Genomic DNA, 20,780 nt, shown 5'->3' with positions numbered 1-20,780 from the left:
GCCTTACTCACCATGCCACAGCTCCGGCACCTCTTAGATCTGTACTTAATGCAGGTGTGAATTTGTTCACACAACCATTACTCTACCTAAATCAGTGTCAGTTATAAATTTTCTAGGTTCCAGTACAAAATGAAAATGCAGAATCTTTTGTTTTAAAGAAACAAAAAAGCACATTTTCTTTACTGTTATCTTTCTCTCTCTCTCTGTATCTCTCTCTGTCTCTCTGTCTCTCTGTCTCTCTCTCTCTCTCTCTCTCTCTTTCACGCTGCCTCCCTCTCTCCCTCCCTTCCCTCCACCTGTCACAGTGATTTTTTTATTTGGTGTTTAAAGCCATGCTGCCTCAGACACAAAGATACTTGGGTGAGAACAGATCCTCAAAGCTACTTGGAACCCTACTATCCATGTGCCCAGTCCTCTGTCGGACACAAAACAGAGCAATCACTGTGCAGAGTCACAGCAGGGGGCAGTCAAGAGCTTGTCCAAAGGAGATGGACAGGGGCTATAGTGGGGTCCACACAAGTGGAAGCTCCTGGCCCCAGTGTATGTTCCATTGTCCCATCAAAGTCAGTGAAAACATGAAAACACAGATACAAAGATAAAATTATTAAGAGTTTTAAGATGGTATTTGCAGAGCATGAAGGCTGGTGTGTGTGTGTGTGTGTGTGTGTGATTGGGTTAAGGGGCACTTCTGAGTGTCGTCATTGATTCTGCTGGGCACAGGAAGCCAAGCCCTGCCTGTAATGAGAGTAATTATGCATCATTCTGGACTACAGAATATTCACAATATTCAGTTTCCCATTAAATGGATTTGAGGTCTCTTTTGATCCTATCATATTTCCCAATCTGTTCCTCTGTTAGTATACACCAAAATAAATTTGAAGATATATATGGGGGCCGGCAATGTCACATAGCGGGTAAAGCCAAAGCCTGCAGTGTCAGCATCACATATGGGCGCCAGTTCAAGTCTTGGCTGTTCCAATTCCAATCCAACTCTCTGCTATGGCCCGGGAAAGCAGTAGAAGATGGCCCAAGACCTTGGGCCCCTGCATCTATGTGGGAGACCTGGAGGAAGCTCCTGGCTCCTGGCTCCTGGCTTTGGATCAACACAGCTCCAGCTGCTGTGGCCAACTGGGGAGTGAACCAGCAGATGGAAAACCTCTCTCTCTCTCTCTCTCTCTCTCTCTCTCTGCCTCACTTTCTCTGTGTAACTCTGACTTTCAAATAAATCTTTTAAAAAAGATATTAATGATGTGCTTACAATGGATGGTATAATATTGGAAATAATAATGTTTATAATACTTTTTCAAGTATTTTTAGATGGCATGACTATGATTTTTTATTTATTATTGGGTGGGGGTTGGAGAGATATCCCCTCTGCTGTTTCACTCTCTAAATGCCCACAATGACTGGGATGGGGGTAAGGTGGACCAGGCTCAAGCCAGAAGTCTGAAATTGTACCAGCTTGCCCATGTGTGTGACAAGAAGCCAAGTACTTGAGTCATCTTTGCTGCCTCCCATGCTATGCATTATCAGGATGCTGGATCTGAAGTGAAGGCGGGACTCAAACACAAGCACTCCAATCAGAGACACAGGCATCTCACTTATGCACTAGACTAAATGCCTGCCCCCACTACATTTTAAAAAGTACCCACTTAGAGCTTTATGGGATCTCCGTTGTCAGCATTTATGTTGCCACACATTGTTCTTTCTCATTTCTGTGGTTCGAATCAATCTCCTACTACATTATTTTCAATCCCGCAATTTTAAAAAAGTTGTCAAAATAATTGTTCCCTGATAATATCTACTAGAAGCATGCATGCCCTCATACATAAATTGATACAAGCCATTGTGGAAGCCTCTCATAGCTGGAGTGTCATTACACAAATGGTATTGCTGAGACTCACAAAGTAAAATGAGTGAGCCCCAGAATAAATTCAAAAACCATAAAAATAAAGTGAAACCTGTTATGCACTGCAAGTAAGAGGCAGTGTATATTTTCTCAGCTTAAAACCAATTATTTTATTGTCCCAGGATTTTTTTTTTTTAATTTTCATCTCCTTCTAAAGGTTTCCTCATAGTCACTTAGCAGCAGCAAATTTATGCTCACTTTTATCCAATACAGGCTGCAAGTGTGCCCTTCACTCGACCCAGTCTGTTAACTTTCAAATGCCTAAAGCCAAACCTGACAGCAGAAGGAAATGTTTCTGGATTGTAGCTCCAAACTGTTGGAATAAGCCGCCTCCTACAACAAAAAGGAACAGACACATTACCTTTTATTTCAGGAGATGTTACGCTTTCCTTGGAAATGAAAAAGTTTCAGAAGAAAATGATGAAAAATCAATTTCTCTCTCTTTTTTTTTAGATGCCGGATTTGCATATTTGTGTGTGTGTGTGTGTGTGTGTATGCTCCATTGAAAGGTAACTACATTAATGTTGGCCCTAGGATTCTTAATCATATTAAAACATTTTGTACTTTTTTGTCCTATGTATGAAAAACTTCCATCTCATTCAGAAATACATGAATCTTCCCTCTGTTCTATTATTTTTACTTTCAAAAACTGAACAAAATTTTGAATAGCTACCATGCTTCATAATTACTTTTAGTATCCACAAGGTATTCAAAGATCTATTTTTTTAAACTCTTATTCTGATATTGAGCTCCTGGATAATTTGTCTCTCATTTCTGGTTTGTGTTTTACTTTGTCCTGTGCACTGGAGAACACTACCATTAAAATCAAGTCACTGGCCCCACAGCATTTGTTACTACTGTGCTATGCCGCAGTTTACAAAGGCAAATAAATAAAGCCTTTTTGAATCTCATCTAAATGTGGCTTATCCAAAGAAAGGTCAATCCCAACATGAAGCTGAGCAGTGGACTATGCATCTGGTGGTACTCACATTTTATTCTCCCAAATACCAACTCTCCTTTGTCTGCCTTCTACCATTCTGGCTTACATCCAGAAGATATTTGGTCTTCCTCAATTAAAAGCAATAACTATGAGCCCTCTATACGAGATGAAATATATGCACATTAATACTCTTCCATTCTCCTTATTCTCAACATAGTGCTAGATGTTTTTCTAGCTGTGAGCAATAATCAAAGACAAACAATGACATTGTCTCAGATTAGAGGAAGAGCAGAAGTTAGAAGATGCAAAGAAATATTCTGGATGCCTTGTCTTAGCACAGAAACAGCTCCTAGGGCTCTCTCCACCTCTTGTTTTGACTTTTTGTTCATGGATTTCAGAGGATAGACACAGGAGCTCCAATGATCATCTCCTTTATTCTCAGTTCACTAAGCATGGCCCCATTGCCTGCAGCCCCACAAGCCTCCTGAGGGACAGCACAGTACAAGGCTCAAGAGATGCTGTGTCACCAAACGATTCAGTGTCCAAACTCTTTGAGAAAGACCAAGAGCCTGTAGTTCACTTATTGAAACTTACAATATTTGCTGTACTTTAAGGACGCGATCAGATTCTGCTAAAAAGGAACCCCATTAGAAACGTCTGCAGGAGAGTTCCTCAGGTTATCTGATCAGGGAGTCTTTGTATAAGCAGCAGCCAAAGAGCACAATTTGGGAGAAACTCTGATCTTTAGGTGAAGGTCATGTGCATTAGACGGCCATCACCGCCCCACCCTCCACACCAGCCTCCTATCCCCTCAGCCTTACATTTCACCCTTCAGCCACACTGAATTGCTGTACTCTGATAACACGAGCTGCTGTTCTTGCAAGCAGCCTTTTCTATGTGGAGTACCTTGTCCTCACCTGTGCACCTGGCCCTCCTACTTAGACTCACTCCAGTCAGCTTTGGTATTCTTTGGCTATGTTATGGCAAGTTCTTCAGCAAAATGTCTGGTGTTGGTGTGTGACCTTGGGCAGGTCAGGAACAGTTTGCCTCTCCACATCTTTAGAAGATGAAGTTAAAAAGAGCACACAGCGTGGCCAGCGCCGTGGCTCACTAGGCTAATCCTCCACCTGTGGCGCCAGTACCCTGGATTCTAGTCCTGGTTGGGGCACCAGATTCTGTCCTGGTTGCTCCTCTTCCAGTCCAGCTCACTGCTGTGGCCTGGGAAGGCAGTGGAGGATGGCCCAAGATCTTGGGCCCTGTACCCGCATGGGAGACCAGGAGGAAGCACCTGGCTCCTGGCTTCGGATCGGCGCAGCACACCTGCCATAGTGGCCATTTTGGGGGGTGTACCAACAAAAGGAAGACCTGTCTCTCTGTCTCTCTCACTGTCTAACTCTGCCTGTCAACAAACAAACAAACAAACAAAAAAACAAAAAACACAGCTAATGGGGCTATGTGGAGGATTGAATTAGTTAGTTTACATGGAAACTTTAAATCAGGGTATGACGTGTGTACTAAGATTGTCATGAATTTTGCACACCCCCTGTGTGGGTCTTTATCAATGTACATTACTGTAGTATCATTATCTCTTAATGCATCTAAATTCGCCATCAATTTACATTCTACTTGTACCTTACGGCTGCAGATTATTCATTATTTTAAATCCCTAGAACCTAACACATAGTGGGCAATCAATAAAAATTGAATCACCAATTTATCAAATAAAAATGTAAGCTTGCAATATTTAATAATGCTAGAAATCTCAGCTACTCACACTGAAGTGAGTTATCTGTTTATAATTTGCTAATAGTAATACTGATTCCAGAGGACACATTCAATCCACCAGCATCTCTTTCAGAATGTTAGTGCAAATATGAGGAAGCTTCTGTTGTCTTCACAAATTGCTGGAGGAGATAAAAAAATACATGAGACAATTTCTCTGGTCTCTTTCATCTAAAAAAGTCTGTGGTCATATGATTGATGAACCAGCACAGAGCAGATTAGAAACGTGAAGAACAGTCAGACTCAATTTGTAGATGTCCTTCAACTTTCTGATAAGACAATAGAAGTGATTATTGTCTCTTATTTATTTGCTTCCTTAATTGGGAGTAATATATTGTAAAAGAAAAAGAACAAATAATAAAATCCTTATCTCAGTCCATTATCATTTTCTGGGCTATGAATATTTCTTGTCTTTTAAAAATATTATTATGCTGAATTATTTTCCACTTGGTGCTTTAATCGTAAGACTATAAGAAATAATTTGACCTTAACTCAGTAGAGAGAGTATGTAAGTGTAAAAGCAAAAATCTTTCTTAAATGAATTATTTTTTGTTAGCAGAACTAACTGCTAAGGGGAGGACTGCTAAGTGGGAGCAGTTTTGTGATTTTTCTCTCCTTTGTACAATTTTTCCTGACCTCTCATGTGTAATTTATTTTCATAATATTTTATATTCTCCATCTTACTATGTTTGATACATTACCAAAAAAGGCCATATACATATCTAATGCTAGTGATTAAGAATCATTTATGAAAATTTTAGTAGATTTAATTAAAACATTTAAGTGGACAACATGTAAATTACTAATTTGTTTCTTTAATGCCCAGGAGTGGGCATTTGGTCCAGCAGTTAAGGCACTACTTGGAACACCACCATCACATCAGACTGCTTGGTTTCAGTCTCACCTCCACTCCTAATTCCAGCTTCCTGGTATTGCAGACCCCAGGAGGCAGTTTGTAATGGCTCAGGTGGCAAGGTCCCAGACCTGGATTGCGTCTCCGACTTCCAGCATTGGCCCTAAGCCATGGGCAGGTGTGAGTATTTGAAGAGTGAACCAGCAGTTAGACATGTTTCCTCTCTCGCTCTCACTCTCTCTCTCTCTGTCACCCTGTGTGTGCATACTCCTCTCTCTGTTTCTCTGCCTCACAGAGAAAAATAAATAAATTTTAGAAAATCACTTCTAGTTGCTTCTCAAATGGCCAGTTAAATTACTTTTCTACAACAGATTTAGTTGAGTTTATTTTTATTTTTATTTTCTTGTAAAGTGCTTGGGTCCCTGCACCCATGTGGGAGACCAGGAAGAAGGTCCTGACTTTGGATCAGCCCAGCACCAGCTGTTACGGCCATCTGGAGTGTGAACCAGTGGATGGAAGACCTTTATCTCTGTCTCTCCCTCTCTCTGTAACTTTACCTCTCAAATAAATAAGTAAATAAAATCTTTTTAAAAAAAGAGATCGTTTTCTGTTGTATCTCTAATTTCAGTTTCATTTAATTTCTTAAAAATTTATATTAAAATATTCAAAAAGATAAATGGATGCATGATGTTCTTAAATACTTTTTTTTTTCCTTATTGTCTGCAAGTAACTTGAGAATGCCATTCAACTATGCACATTTAAATCAAGACTTATCCATAGAAACAGAAACTGTGTGTGTGTGTGTATGTGTGCTTGTGTGTACATGTTCTAATCTACTCAAGCAAGAGTTCTTAAAATAACACTATTCAAATTGTTCTCTATTTGCAATAACACAGAGAAGCATGCTTCTATACCTCCAATATGCAATAACTTATTTGGACTAAGAAGCTCTCCGAAGTGAGGACTCGAAAAAAACAGAGTATACTTCAGAAAGAAGGTAGCTTCTTCTTAAATAATTATTGATAATTAAATTTGCCTGATAAAAGCCACCATGACTGTACGGGACACACAAGGCATTAAATACAGATGTAAACATAGTATGCATGCATTTAACTGAGGCTTGAGTTGGCTGGGTTCCAGCAAAAAGAAGTATCCATCCATTTGTTTGTTCGTTTTCCTGATATGCATTCAAAGTAGTTGACTTTTCATCTGTTATTCTGGTTCTCTTATTTAGCATTACCTACAAATTCAAGGAGCCATGGAAATTCCTGCAGGATCTGTTCCATTCATGGAAGTCGGGAATGGAGAGAGAGGAGTGAGTCCTAATGAAGCCGTGCAATACAATGCAATGGATATCATGGTGCAGTTGGTGTGGCGCTCTGGGACAGCATACTGCTGTCAGCATTTGCTCTGGGAATTTTCTATCTCTAATGTCCCTTTGCTTTTCTAAGGTCCTCCTACCCCAACACCTTCCCTTTCTTGACCTAGCTTGTGAAGATAACATTCTGATCCTATTTTGTCTCTTCTTTCATTGTTATTTCATATCTAGTTGTTTTGTGTTAGAACACTAGAACTCTGCACCATATCTTGCAAAAAAGCTTGCTCTTTGGAGCAAACACAATAGACAATCTGTATGAATTCCTCATAACTAATGTGGTGATATTGGGTTGCCTCAATGCTGCTTAACGGTTTCCTGGAATAATGGCAGACCCATCCCATAGATTCATTATGAAGTCTATATGTAGAGCAATGGATATTGGAGAGCAACTTGGGACTTTTGGGTTCTTATTTTCTCTTTTAGGAACAATGTTTTTGGAAAACAAAGGAAGTAAATCATAAATAGATACAAGGCATGTTTGAAGCTCGGGCATGACCATGCCACAGCTTCAATTGGCTCCTTTAGCACTGGGCAGAATTCTACTCCTTTACTTTGTGTCTTTTTCTAGTAGCTCACCTTGTAATCCATTCTCCCTTCCTTTGTGGTCAGAATATCCTCAGAGGAAGTGTTTGGGCCCTGCACCAGCATGGGAGACCAGGAGGAAGTACCTGGCTCCTGGCTTTGGATCAGCGCAGCGCTGGCCAGAGCGGCCATTTGGGGAGTGAACCAACAGAAGGAAGACCTTTCTCTCTGTCTCTCTCTCACAGTCTAACCCTGCCTGTAAAAAAAAAAAAATAATAATAATAATAATAATTTCCTCTGATACCACTTTGAGTGTATTATTTTCCATATTTAGAAGCTACAGATACTGCCACTGGCATCTAATCAAAAAGATATTCTCAGACTTACTTTCAAGATTCTGCAAGGAGACCTCAAAAGTTTGTAGATGGGGCTGGCTTTGTGGCACAGTGGGTAATGCTGCTGCCTGCAATGCTGGCATCCCGTATGTGTTCATATTTCAGTCCTTGCTAATGGCCTGGGAAAAACAGAGGAAGATGGCCCAAGTCTTGGACACCTGCTACCCATCTTGGAGACCTAGAAGAAGCTCCTAGCTCCTGGCTTTGGTTTGACTCAGCCCCAGTTGATGGGGCTATCTTGGGAGTGAAAAACAGATGGAATATCTCTGTCTCTCGCTGTGTATCTGTGACTTCAAAATAAGTAAATAAATCTTTTAAAATGTTTGTGAATGAACAGACAAAAAAAAGTGTAGATGGATGTAGAACATAATTTTAATTTTTTTGACAAGCAGAGTGGACAGTGAGAGAGAGAGACAGAGAGAAAGGTCTTCCTTTGCCGTTGGTTCACCCTCCAATGGCCGCCGCAGCCGGTGCATCGCGCTGATCTGATGGCAGGAGCCAGGTGCTTCTCCTGGTCTCCCACGGGGTGCAGGGCCCAAGCACTTGGGCCATCCTCCACTGCACTCCCTGGCCACAGCAGAGAGCTGGCCTGGAAGAGGGGCAACTGGGACAGAATCCAGCGCCCCAACCAGGACTAGAACCCAGTGTGCCGGCACTGCAAGGCGGAGGATTAGCCTAGTGAGCCGTGGCGCCGGCCAGAACATAATTTTAAAATCCACCTACCATGATATACATTTCCATGAGTTCCCTTTTAAAATTTATCTTTATTTGTTTGAAAGGTAAAGAGACAGATCTTCCCTCTGCTAGCTTGCCTCCCAAATACCCACAATAGCAAGGCCTGAGTTAGACATAAGCCAACAGCTCAGAACTCCATCTAGGAATCCCATTTGGGTGTCAGAGACTCAAGATCGGGAGCTGTCGCTTGAGGCCTTCGAGGTTGTGTATCAGCAGGAAGCCGGGATCAGCAGTGGAGCTAAGACTCAAACCAAGGCATTCCAATATGAGATGCAGGCATCTGAACAGGTGTCTTTAGTGCTGTGACAAATGTGCATGATTCCATGAACTTTCTCAAGACCCCTCAAATATGCTTGCCAATGTGGGTGTTGCTGTTACTGCTTCCTTGAGGTGTCTAGAGGTTCTCACTAAAATATGCTACTCAGCATTCTGTGCATGTGGCCCGTGTCCACTTCTCCAGTAGCCCTGCCCTCTCTATGCTACGGTGCCCTCACCTTCCACCTCCACTGATGGATAACCTGCCTGCTTTCAGGGCCTGTCTCGGGTGCCAGACCGATAGAGGCTGTTTTCATCACAGTTCCAACAGTTCTTGGCAATTCAGAATTGAAAGGTTCATATTGCTCGCTAGGTCATCCCCATTTCATTTTAGGGCAATGATTGCTTCCATTCAGATCTAAAAGGACCTAAATGAGTCTTCCTCTCCTGAATGCCACATCACTTTTAGGAAATTTACTGACCACATGGAAGCCGCATGTGCACCTTTACAGCTCCTGTTACAGACGGAATCACACCCCTTGCACACCTCTCCTCGGCCCTTCTGAATGCCTCTTCACCAGTTTGATTGAATGTTAAGATAGAACCTTTTTTTAATTTGGAATTTTTTCATGTTAAATTTATTCCTGAGTCATAGTTTCTGTTCCTTTAGTTCCTTCTGGGATATTGTTTACTTCTGTGCCACTTCCTTTGCTGGTTTAGAAACAATTTGTTCCTTTTCAGTGAAGATCATCTCAAAATGGCACGGGGAGCTCATGCATGGGTTAATCTGACCATGGGCTCTGTAGGTACAGCAGCTCCTCTTGGGGGCCTTACTCACCTGGATGTGGTCAACGACCAGAGAATCTGCATCCAAACCCTTCAGCTCAGCATCACCCTCTGCATTTTTAAGAACGTGCAGCAGAAACCCGGCACTCTTTTTGGGCCACCCACCTTGTGTCCGGCCCTACTGCTTGGCCTGGTCCCACTACCAACTCCACCACTGTATGTACGGAAGGGCACACATTGCTCCTTTAGTGTGACATCTTTCAAGTATTTGGTGGCTTTTCAGATGTGCATACCCTTGATGGCCTGGGAAGTCTCTCAGGTGTTCTTAAAGAGAACACAAAGATTTGACACTCTTGATTTGCATGATTTTGAGGGGTTTTCTGGGACAAGTGGGCAGCAAACCATTTTCGCACATCACCTTATTCACTTACAAGAATAACCAGATAGAGCCTTTAATACACAATTAAAGTAAAATGAGATCATAAGGGTGGATCTTTTATCTGATAGAACTTTTATAAGAAGAGGAAGAGACACCAAGGATGGTAGTGCAGAGAAGAAAGGCCATGTGAGGACGCAATGAGAAGACAGCCATCCGCAATCAAGGGAGAGCAGCTTCAAGAGGAGTGCCGCCCTGCAGACACCTGGTTCCTGGACTTGCAGCCTCCAGAACTGTAGGACAATGGTACCTGCTGTTTATCCCAGCCTGTGGTATTTTGTTCTGGCAGCTATAGATGATTGAGGCAGCTCCAGTATGAAATTAAAAGTATCTTGGTAATACAGAATTTGGGAGCAAGACTCTGGTGTATGGCTTAAAAAATGTTCAATGTCAGAATTTTAGTAGTAATGATACTCCACACACACACACACACACACACACACATGCACACGACTCAGAGACACACATTCTCACCTTTAGCTGATGCATGAAATCATATCCATTTCCATTCTTTCCTTTAGGGCACTGCTTTCTCATAATCGTTTTACTTAGACATAAATTATCTTCCAAATTAGAAATATCTGGCTTTCAAAATTTAAATATCAATCTCTCTAGGTGAATTTTCTCTTCTTTTCTGCTTTATAAGTAGGTTCAGGTGCCCCACAGAGTGTCACATTTGTCTAGATAATGAATAAATATCATTTGACTATAAATATGATATGAACCTCTTTGAAACAGATTTCCTTGTCAAGTTATTTGTTTTAAACAAGTCTCATTTCAATGACAAGAAATGTAAAACAGGTACTGTTTCAAATAGGCCAGATAGACACCATTTATCATAGATTAAAATGTATTTATATTATGGACAAATGGATTATCATTGAAGTAGAAGTGATGGAGCGAAGTATCTGGAAACATTATGACATTGTTTTATTTGTCAGAAAAAAAAAGCATGCAAATTAAAACCTCTTCGCCCCTAAATCAAGGTTTTTTTTAAAAGGAAATAAATGTCCTCAACCATCGCGACCTTATTTGAAGATTTCTAATACAACATATTCCTTATTTCCTTCCTTGCATAGAGCACAATTATTTTCTAAATGAATGGCATTGCTGAGCTGGGGATGGCATGTTGTGGACCTAAAATATCATGACCTATACCAGGTGTAACGTATCTTTCGAGTCCAAAGATTTGCCACCTGCATCAACTTCACACCCCACCTTAAACATGTGCTCCCTGGCTACTCCATGGTGTCCTCATCAATGTGAAGTATTTTAAGCATTAAGATTTTATTTAGTTAATGTCACAAGGATCAGAAGCTTTTTGGGATAATCAGATTCAGTAATGACCAATCTGGACTGGTTTTCAAATGGTGAAATATTATTATCTTGATAATTCAAGCCAATCCCTGACAAAAGAATCTAAGATAATATTTAAAAAAACAGAAGTTTCTTTTGTATATGTGCTTTGGCCTTTCTCAATGTTATAATGTTATAAAATATCCTCATGTTGACTTACTGTACATTGATTTTAACAGCCATTCTTCACAGAGCAATATGAATATCATTGGAAACTGCATAATGCAATTTTCTACCCCTGAATGCTATAGAAAACAGCACATTTTATACTGACATGTGCCCCATCAATAATAGAGTTTTTATATCTTATTTGTAGCTATTGATCTCAGCAGCATAATAAAAAATTGATTGCACCAAAGTGTACCATTTCTTAAATATAAATTTCAGTGTCAAATTATTTTTATCTATGCTTCCCAATTATACATGAAACTTACACATTTATATATGTTTGCTTCCTCAAAATTCTACCACTGTAAATTAGGTAGGACAAGAATCTACTGAATCAATAGAAATCAGGTCTCTCACACTAAAATGTGATTCTAAAATTAAACATGCTAGTTTCATCTCTTCATTATGAAGGGAATTAAAGTCTCAATATATAGTATCATCTTCCTATGCAATTTAACAATTTGAAATTAGGTCTTAAATCTTCTGAGGGTATGAATACACACGCATACACACACACACACACACATAGAAAATATATGCACCCAGAAATTCATGCACTCATTTGGTAGTCCACATGATACTCTAAACAAGGTACCTGCTCCTAGTTATCTCTTGAGACCTTATTATTTTAGAAGGAATACTCTGCTAGCAAAATCAATGGGTGTAAGTTCTGACAAAAAATAAGAAGGAACGATACTCCTCAGTGGTCATCCCCAAGTCCAATGTCACAGACATGAAATGAGTTAGGTCAGAAATTCAGAAACCAAAACAAAATCTACAAACAGCAAGAAAGGTTTCAGAGGATAAAAAAATTCACTTCTTAAGTTAATTTTTCCTTTTTGTACTATTTTGAATTGAAATTATTAATTAAAAATTTCATAGGTTTCCTTAAGGTATGTAAATTTGAACACATAACTATACTGTTTAGTGAAATTGATTAACAGCACAAGCAAAATATATAATAAATATATATGCACATAATTCTCTGGATGAAAAACTTTTTCAGCATTTGTATTAAAATAGTAATATTACTATTATGGTAATAGTAATATTAATAATTAGGGGTAATGTGCCTTGTAAACATGATAATTAGCCTCAGACCCATTCATTGATAGTAACGACTGGAAAATTATTTTACCCCTTCAACTTTGTCCAAGAATTTATAACACCCTTGAATCAATACCACCAATTTAGCCGTGGAATTTTGGAGGTGTAGAATATTATTCTTTCTTAAATAGATATATTTATTGCTTCTCAGCCTTTTGGCTATGATCAAGCATAAATAGGCACATTTGGATCTAATTTACATACCATAAAATCTATTTGTTTTGATGGTACTATCCAATTTCAATATTGCAGAATTGTGCAACCACCACTGAAACAGTATTTTAAAGCATTTACACAGTCTCTAAATATATCCCATAGCTGTACCCAGCCGCTCACCTTTCTCCTAGCCTCCGACAACCACTAAAGCAGTTTCTATCCAGGGGCTGGCGCCGTGGCTCACTTGGTTAATCCTCCGCCTGCGGTGCCGGCATCCCTTATGGGCTCTGGGTTCTAGTCCCAGTTGCTCTTCTTCCAGTCCAGCTCTCTTCTGTGGCCCGGGAAGGCAGTGGAGGATGGCCCAAGTGCTTGGGCTCCTGCACTTGCATGGGAGACCAGGAGGAAGCACCTGGCTTCTGGCTTTGGATCGGTGCAACGCTGGCCATGGCGGCCATTTGGGGAGTGAACTAACAGAAGGAAGACCTTTCTCTCTGTCTCTCTCTCTCACTGTCTATAACTCTACCTGTCAAATAAAAAAAAATAGTTTCTATCTATAAGATTTCCCTATTATGGACATTCCGTATAAATGTCATTACATAACACGTGACCTTGGATGTACTTCTTTCACTGATCATCATCTTTTCAAGGTTCACATTGTAGCATGGATCAGTACTTCATTCCTTTTAAATATTTATTTATTTATTTGAAAGGAATAGTTAGAGAGAGAGAAATCTTCCATCTGCTGGGTCACTCCCCAGATGGGCCAATTCAAAGCAGGAGCCAGGAGCTTCTTTCTGGTCTTCCATGTGGATACAAGGGCCCTAGGACTTGGGCCATCTACTACTGCTTTCCTAGGTCATAGCCGAGAGCTAGATCAGAAGTGGAGTAGCTGGGACTTGAACTGTCGCCCAAATGGGATGCCGGCACAGCAGGCAGTGGCTTTACCCACTACGGCACAGTGCAGAACCCCTTTTCATTCCTTTCTGTGGAAGATTAACACATTGATTATTCAACACACCATATTTTGTTTATCCATTTGCCAATTGGCAGATATTTGGGTTGTTTCCACATCTTCATTATATGAATAATTCTGCTGTGAAGAGCAGTGTATGAGCTTTTGTGCGGACATGTTTTCTCTTCTTGTGTGTGTGCATCCGTGTGTGTGTGTATGTGTGTGTGTGTGTTTATGAATGGAGTTATTCATTCTTATGGTAAACCTATGTTTAATTTTTTGAGGAACTAAAATTGTTTCCCAAGTTGTTGTGACATTTTACAATTTCACCAGCAGTGGAACAAGATTCCAATTTCTCTATACTCTTGACAGCAGTTTTATTATTTCTGTGTTTTGCCATACTAACCAATGTGAAGTGGTATGTTGTGATTTTGATTTACCTTGTCCTAATGAGGTGATGTCAAATACCTTTTCAAGTACTTATTGGCCATTTGTGTGAATGTTCCAGGTTTTTCTATAATTTTAAAGTTGTTATTTTCTTTTTATGATAGAATTGTAAGTTCTTTATATATTTTGGACACAAGTCTCTTATCAGATATATGTTTTGAAAATGTCTTCTTCAGCAAATAATGCCTACAGTCCAAAGTTCTACCACTGGGCATAGTAAACGAAATGGCAATTCCACGCCAAGTGGAGCTGGAGCTTCAGCTCTACAGCACAGTTGACTACAATAGGACTTTGGATGATGTGAAACAGAAGTGCGACACAGACAGCTACAGGCTGAATTCCTGTTGTAGTATCCCAATTTTCAATTTACTTAGCAGACGCTTCAGAAAACTGTCAAGTGTCAAAGTCTGTAACGTGTCGACAAAAATCTGTGAAAAAGTGTAAGTAAATGAATTGTAGAGAGAAATGTGCAGTATTAAAGACACGGATCTTTAGAGGGAGGCTGAAGTGCTACAGCAACTGAGTATGAGAAAACTAGCAGATTTGACTGAGGGGAAGTCATAATTGTAGCACTTTGCTATTGACAGATGGGGACCCAGAAGGTAGCTTGGAGTCAAAACAGAGCACCAAACACAGGAATAACTTGTGAAAGAGTAGATGAGATCAAATGCATGTTTATAAAAAGATAATTATTTTAGAAGAGGCTCTAAATAAAGGTTCCTCAGCTGTGAGAGTTCAAAGCAACAATTATTTTCATTCTCTTAATTTTCTGCTAGTGACATTGATGGTCCAGTAAAAAGCAGAAGCATTTTACTGCTTAATTGTACCTCGCTGTCTGCAAGAAATGACTATTCTGGGAAAAAGTTAAAACCAATTAAGAAGTCACCACTACGTATAGGTTTGGAGCTCTATTCTCATCATATATTCCTTCATTCATTTCATTAGCACCTCATGAATAATCTTACATATCTGGATTTTTACTAAATATTTGGAACAAAAAATTACCCATATCCTCTCTCAGTTTATAGTTTAGTGGAAGAGATAAGAAATAAAATGATTCCATATAGCACAATTTATAGTCCCCAAAGGCAAACTACAGATACTGGTAAGTCATGAGACAGTTTGGTCAAGGAAGTCAGTTGAACTAGGAGTTGATCCCTTGCAGGTAGGATGTGTGTCTCCCTGTGATGATCCTCCAAGATCTTGATGGAAAAAGACAAAACTTGTGCATTCAGAGACTTGGCTGGACGAGTATGAAAATACTATGAAGCAGAGTTGAGAGGAAAATACTAAATCATGATGATGACTCCTTCACTTCCAACAAAAGGAAACCTCAAACCCTGATGCCACATTGTGTTGGTTTAAATTTTGACTCTCAGCTGATGTGTGATGTTTCACAAGCTACTATATTTCCCTGCTCCTAAAAATTTTGCATTATATAAAGGAGATGAGAATAGCACCTGGATTACAAGTATGCAAGTGTATTGAATATGAATAAACACTTAGAATTTTAGGGGACAGGATACGGATTATAGGAAGCATTCTAATGATGTTTATCTCATTTAAAATGTAGACTTGGAGAGTTTCTTGAGAAACTTATGTATGTGTATGTTACTGGGGGAGGAGGCGTGTATGATGGAGGCCAAGGAACTCACTCTTTATGGGCTTTTACAGCATAGCTGGCAAGGAAGAAAATCCACCACCCGTAACCTTAGGAAGAGGGCATCTGTGTTTGCCTGGAGCGATTGCCAAGTGACATTTGTGGAGGAACTGTTTTCCTTCTTTCATTCCACAGAAATGTCTTGACAGCCTACTCTAAGTCTCATTACTGTGTTTTCCTTCCTTGGTGAAACTTATGTTTATAGGGATTTGTCCTCCTTGTTTACCTGTGCATGATCTATCTTTCTGCACAAGAGCAGAGACACTCTGAGTGCAATGTTGCCTGTAGTTCTATCCCCAGGGCTGAAAACCAAGCATCACACATCATGGGTGGGTGATAAAAATTTTATGAATGAATAAGGTTCACGAATGTGTTAGTATTCATGGAGGTTGCTGTGTATTAGCCCACCTCTGGATGGGAAGAGGTATGTAGAAATGTTAATTCCAGCTCAAGATTAGATTAGAAAGACTCAGCATGTCCACACCCTCCCAATGAAGAGCAGCTGTCCGAGTTGCCTGTGAGGTTAGTACACTAAGCACCAGCACAATATTGACTGGTTTGTTTTTCCTCAAATAGACTCATGTAACATCTGGGCTCATATAGAGACAAGCCATGTTATACTAGGGCGATGTATAACTCAGATGTTTGCATTCTGTGTATATCAGATTGAATATGCCTCTCCTTCTGTGTGGATGATATGCTTAGTGCTAACAGCACTTACTAGAAAATTAACTTCACCACTCAATGACTAAGTTCATATTGGCATTCAAATATCCAAGTGTTCTCCTAGATGTCTCTTCAGAAAAACAAAAGAGCAAAAATGTCAAAACAGTGTTGTCTCCTAAGATTTCATTTACATTGTTTGTATTTTTTAGGTTGAAAATAGGTATAGATGACTTTCCTCCACTGTACAATGCTTAAAAATTTTTCTCTACCATTCTAAACAAGAGAATACTAGGACACCCTTTATGGATCTTTAAAAGGCCTTCAAAGTTGCATTTAAATTTGTTTTGTATCACACTGAAAGTTGTATCAGGCTTTCCTCTGATCAGATTCTCACTCTTTTGTGATTAGTAATTTGTCAAACATGAAAAATAAGTGCCAGACATTGTAATAAGAATCTCAAATCTGGTTTGGCAGTCCTGAGAGGCAGGCATTACTATCTGGCTATGGAAACTATGTCAAACCTTAAGTGAGCTGCCCAATTCTTGCAGCTAATAAGGTGATATAACTCAAAAAATCAACCTGGGTCTCTCAGACTGTAAAATGGGTGCCCTTAAGTAATACACAATAATGATTTTTGCTGTTTGCTTTTCTTAGTCCATTAGTTCACTTGATTTTCAAAATCCTAACCATTGATCGCTTTTCTTTATTATACTTTGTTTTTTCAGCCACTTCTGACTGTTTAAAATTAAACAGAACATCGCAAATGCAGAAATTAAGCTATTTGGTAAGCACTCAGGTAGGACTATCTAAATCCTCTGGGGCTTTTGGAAGTTCTCTTCTACCCCATTCCACTCCTCTCAAAGATTTCCTCTGCTTATCTTCAAGGACATCTCCACCCAGCCTGAACCCCCAAACACCCGTTCCAGCCAAGTCAGGGCTGTTCCTCTCACACTCACCACTTAGGGTGCTGTATTGTGGGTCATCACAAACCGCGACAAGAATGACTTTGCCCAGATTTCCAAAGTTTTGATTAAAATTCTTAACAAAATCTAAAACAATATTCAGTTTTGTCCTTTGTAAAATTGCAGCAGTGTCACTAGACTCAGTTATCTGTGGCTTGACTGTTTCCTCTAATTCTTCTGTGAACTTACCCTGAGAACTATTTTGAATACTTCTGAACTTTTCTCCCTTCTCCATAACTTCTTTTCTCTGACAATTTTTTGTCCTTCAGTTCAAAACACGAGCATGTCATGATAAATTTTTCAGCGACATTCATAAAAAAGGAGCTATGTATCCCCGCCAAACATTTTGTAATTTTAGTGTCATTTCTTCTCTACTAATAACAGGTTCTTTTATTTTTACTTTTTTAAAAAAAATTAAAAGATTTTTTTTATTTATTTGAGAGTCATACAGACAAGGAGAGAAGGGGAAAAAAGAGAAAGAGATCTTCCATCTTTGATTCACTCCCTAGATGACCAAAGCGGCCGAGCCTGGGCCAGGTCAAATATGGGAGCCAAGAATTCTATTTGGGTCTTCCACCTGGGTGGCATGGACCATCTTCCACTGCTTTCCCTGGTGTACTAGCAGGAAGGTGGATCAGAAGCGAAGTAACCATAACACAAACTGACACTCCAATATGGGTGCTGCCGTTGCTGGTGGTAGCTTAAATCACTGTGCCACTATGCCTGCTCAAGAATCTTCTCTTTCTAATCTCCCTCTCCAGAGCTGAACAGATTAACATTGATGCATTTTATTGACATGATACAAAGATGTTTCAAACAGCCTGCTTTACTTTTTCATTTTACTTGGTTCATTTTTCCTAAGTCTTTTGCTTCGTTTCCTCCAGAAATCTCTTTTACATTAATGATGCATCAAAGGCAAAAATGAAGCTCTTCTTCTGAACAAAGGAACACAGGGTATCTTATTAAATAGTATCTTATTGACTATGGGAGGAAGACTGCCTTCAAAAGGACAGAGCTTTTCTTGAAGAAAATTAGTATTTACTATAATATTAAATAGGGGACAATGCTAATACTGTTAGTGATCAAAACTTTTAACTATTTTTAAGCCAGCGATTCTTCAGATATGTCCTGGCGACCAGACCCAGGGATCCTCAGTCCTTATTAATGTGGGCAAGCATCTTCTGCCATTGTTCAGTCTTTCACAAAGAATGGGAAGCACAGCATAGTGCAATCCAAAAGAATATGAAACGTTGTCATTTCCAAACTGTTTTCTAAAGAACACGGTACTAAAGCATGCGACTTTGCTGGTTGGGACAAAGTGGGAGTTGTTTTTAATCCAACACATGAAACATTGGCTAAAGTTCAATCAGTTTCTTTAACCCAAGGATCTCTTTGGGTTTCTGACAAGCTAAGAGCTCTGTGAGGCTCCAAGGACTGGAAGTAGTGACAAAGAACTCCTCAACAGTAGAGTATTTACTCTATAGGGGCACTTTATGGAGTGGTGTTACTCACAAAGCACTCTGGGAAACAATTCTCTGACTTCACCAAACATTTCCTCTGTTTTCGGCAAGGCCATAAGGATGTTTTCTACCTCTATTATTTCACTTTGGCTCTTAAAGATTTTCACTTTTTCTTTATGTTTAAGACATCAGCCCTTCTGAAAAGCATTACCACAAATAGGGTCACTTGCTACCCAGTTGTGTCCACTCTGCTTATTGCTTCTCTATACAACTTTCACTGTGATCCATGAGGGAACTTCATATCAGGTTATGTTACCAGCAAAAATGATGCTTTTCTCCAACTTCAATATTTTTGTTTCCAATACATGCAACATTGTTTATTATTCTATTTGTGTTTGTGTACACATGTGCTGGCTACTGCTGGATAAAAAGTCAGCATACTGTCACTTCGGCATTCTGTACCAAAGTCCTGGTTCAAATTGCAGCTACTCTGCTTCCATCTCCCTGTTAATGCATCTGGGAAGGCAGAAGATGTGGGCCCAAGTACTTGGACCCCTATTACTTGTGTTTGAGACCTGGATGGAGCTTCTGGTTCCTGGCTGTTGACTTTAGCGTGGTCCAGCCCGGGCTCTTATGGGTATCTGGGGAGTGACTCACAGAAGGAAGTTCTCTGTCTCTCTGACTTTCAAATAAAAATGAATGAATGAATAAATAAATAATCTTAATTAAAAAGAAAATGTAGTTAGGACCACAACTGCTGTATCTGTACTGAATGCATACAGACTTTTTCTTTGTTGTTATGACTCCTTGAACAATAAAGTATAACAACTATTTACATAGCACTTACTTTGTATTAGGAATTAAGAGTAATCTAGAGATGACTTAAACTATGTGAGAGGGGGTATAGTTTATATGCAAACACAATATCATTTTACATAAGGGACATGAGCATCTATGGATTTTGGTATCCACTGGGGTCCAGGAATTGATGTCCCACGGATACTGAAGGATGACTAAGCTAATATACTATGAATACAGAAAACAACGAAAGTTCATAAAGAGGCTGGAATTGGAAATGGAGTCTGGACCTGAGCCCTGGCATCTCTATATGGTAAGCAAACATCCCAAGTGATATCTTAACTGCTGTGTCAAATGTCCACCATAGAATACAGATTTTTTAATTGAAAATCTTCCAGATAATTTTAATTATCACCTTTAGTTAAATCCTACTCTTTTAGGGGCAGGTGTTGTGGTGTAACATGTTAAGTCACCATTTGGAATGCTGTATCCCATATAGAGGTCCTGTCCCAACTATTTATATATTGTAGGGGTGCTGCCTGGACCATGGCTGCACAAAAGTGCTGGACGGCCATACCTGCTTCTGCAAGGATGTGTCACACACCACTCCCACCCATAGCTCACTCATCAACAGTAGCTGTATGGAGCCCCCGAATGAAAAGATGCTAGAAAATGTGCAAGAGAACTTGCATTTTTGGAAAGCAATAAATATCTCTGTCATATTTGTTTTCAACAACTTTTCCAGATTTGTTTAAATGACATAGACCTCTTTTATTCGCTTCAGTACACATCCTTAAGGCTCTGCTGGAAATTTTGACCTCATTACAAAAGAAGTCTTCAGAAAGTAAATGGAAGGGTCGACCCTGTGGCATAACGGGTAAAGCCGCCGCCTGCAGTGCTGGCATCCCGTATGGACACCAGTTCGAGTCCAGCTGCTCCACTTCCGATCCAGCTCTCTGGATGGCCTGGGAAAGCAGTAGAAGATGGCCCATGTCCTTGGGCCCCTGCACTCACATGGGAGACCTGGAAGAAGCCCCTGGCTCCTGGCTTTGGATTG

At 39.9% G+C, this 20,780-nt stretch overlaps 1 long non-coding RNA gene across 2 annotated transcripts in view; it reads left to right on the top strand.

Annotated features, from left to right (window-relative positions):
- Positions 1–17,843, top strand: part of LOC103346809 (uncharacterized) — a 30,461-nt gene extending 12,618 nt beyond the window's left edge. Inside the window, exons 1-4 of one of the 2 annotated variants that reach the window (XR_007915218.2) lie at positions 4,016–5,664; positions 6,381–6,481; positions 6,719–6,799; positions 10,063–17,843. This is a non-coding gene — a long non-coding RNA (uncharacterized lncRNA). Of the gene's footprint in view, positions 1–4,015; positions 5,665–6,380; positions 6,482–6,718; positions 6,800–10,062 lie in introns of those variants that run through there. The other variant, XR_007915214.2, reaches the window with a different exon arrangement.
- The last annotated feature ends 2,937 nt before the right edge of the window (positions 17,844–20,780 follow it).

The sequence above is a fragment of the Oryctolagus cuniculus genome, chromosome 2 (genome assembly GCF_964237555.1).
Source record: "Oryctolagus cuniculus chromosome 2, mOryCun1.1, whole genome shotgun sequence".
Taxonomy (NCBI): Eukaryota; Metazoa; Chordata; class Mammalia; order Lagomorpha; family Leporidae; genus Oryctolagus; species Oryctolagus cuniculus.
Note: the sequence above shows the minus strand (reverse complement) of the source record. Positions and strands in the feature narration are given on the sequence as shown.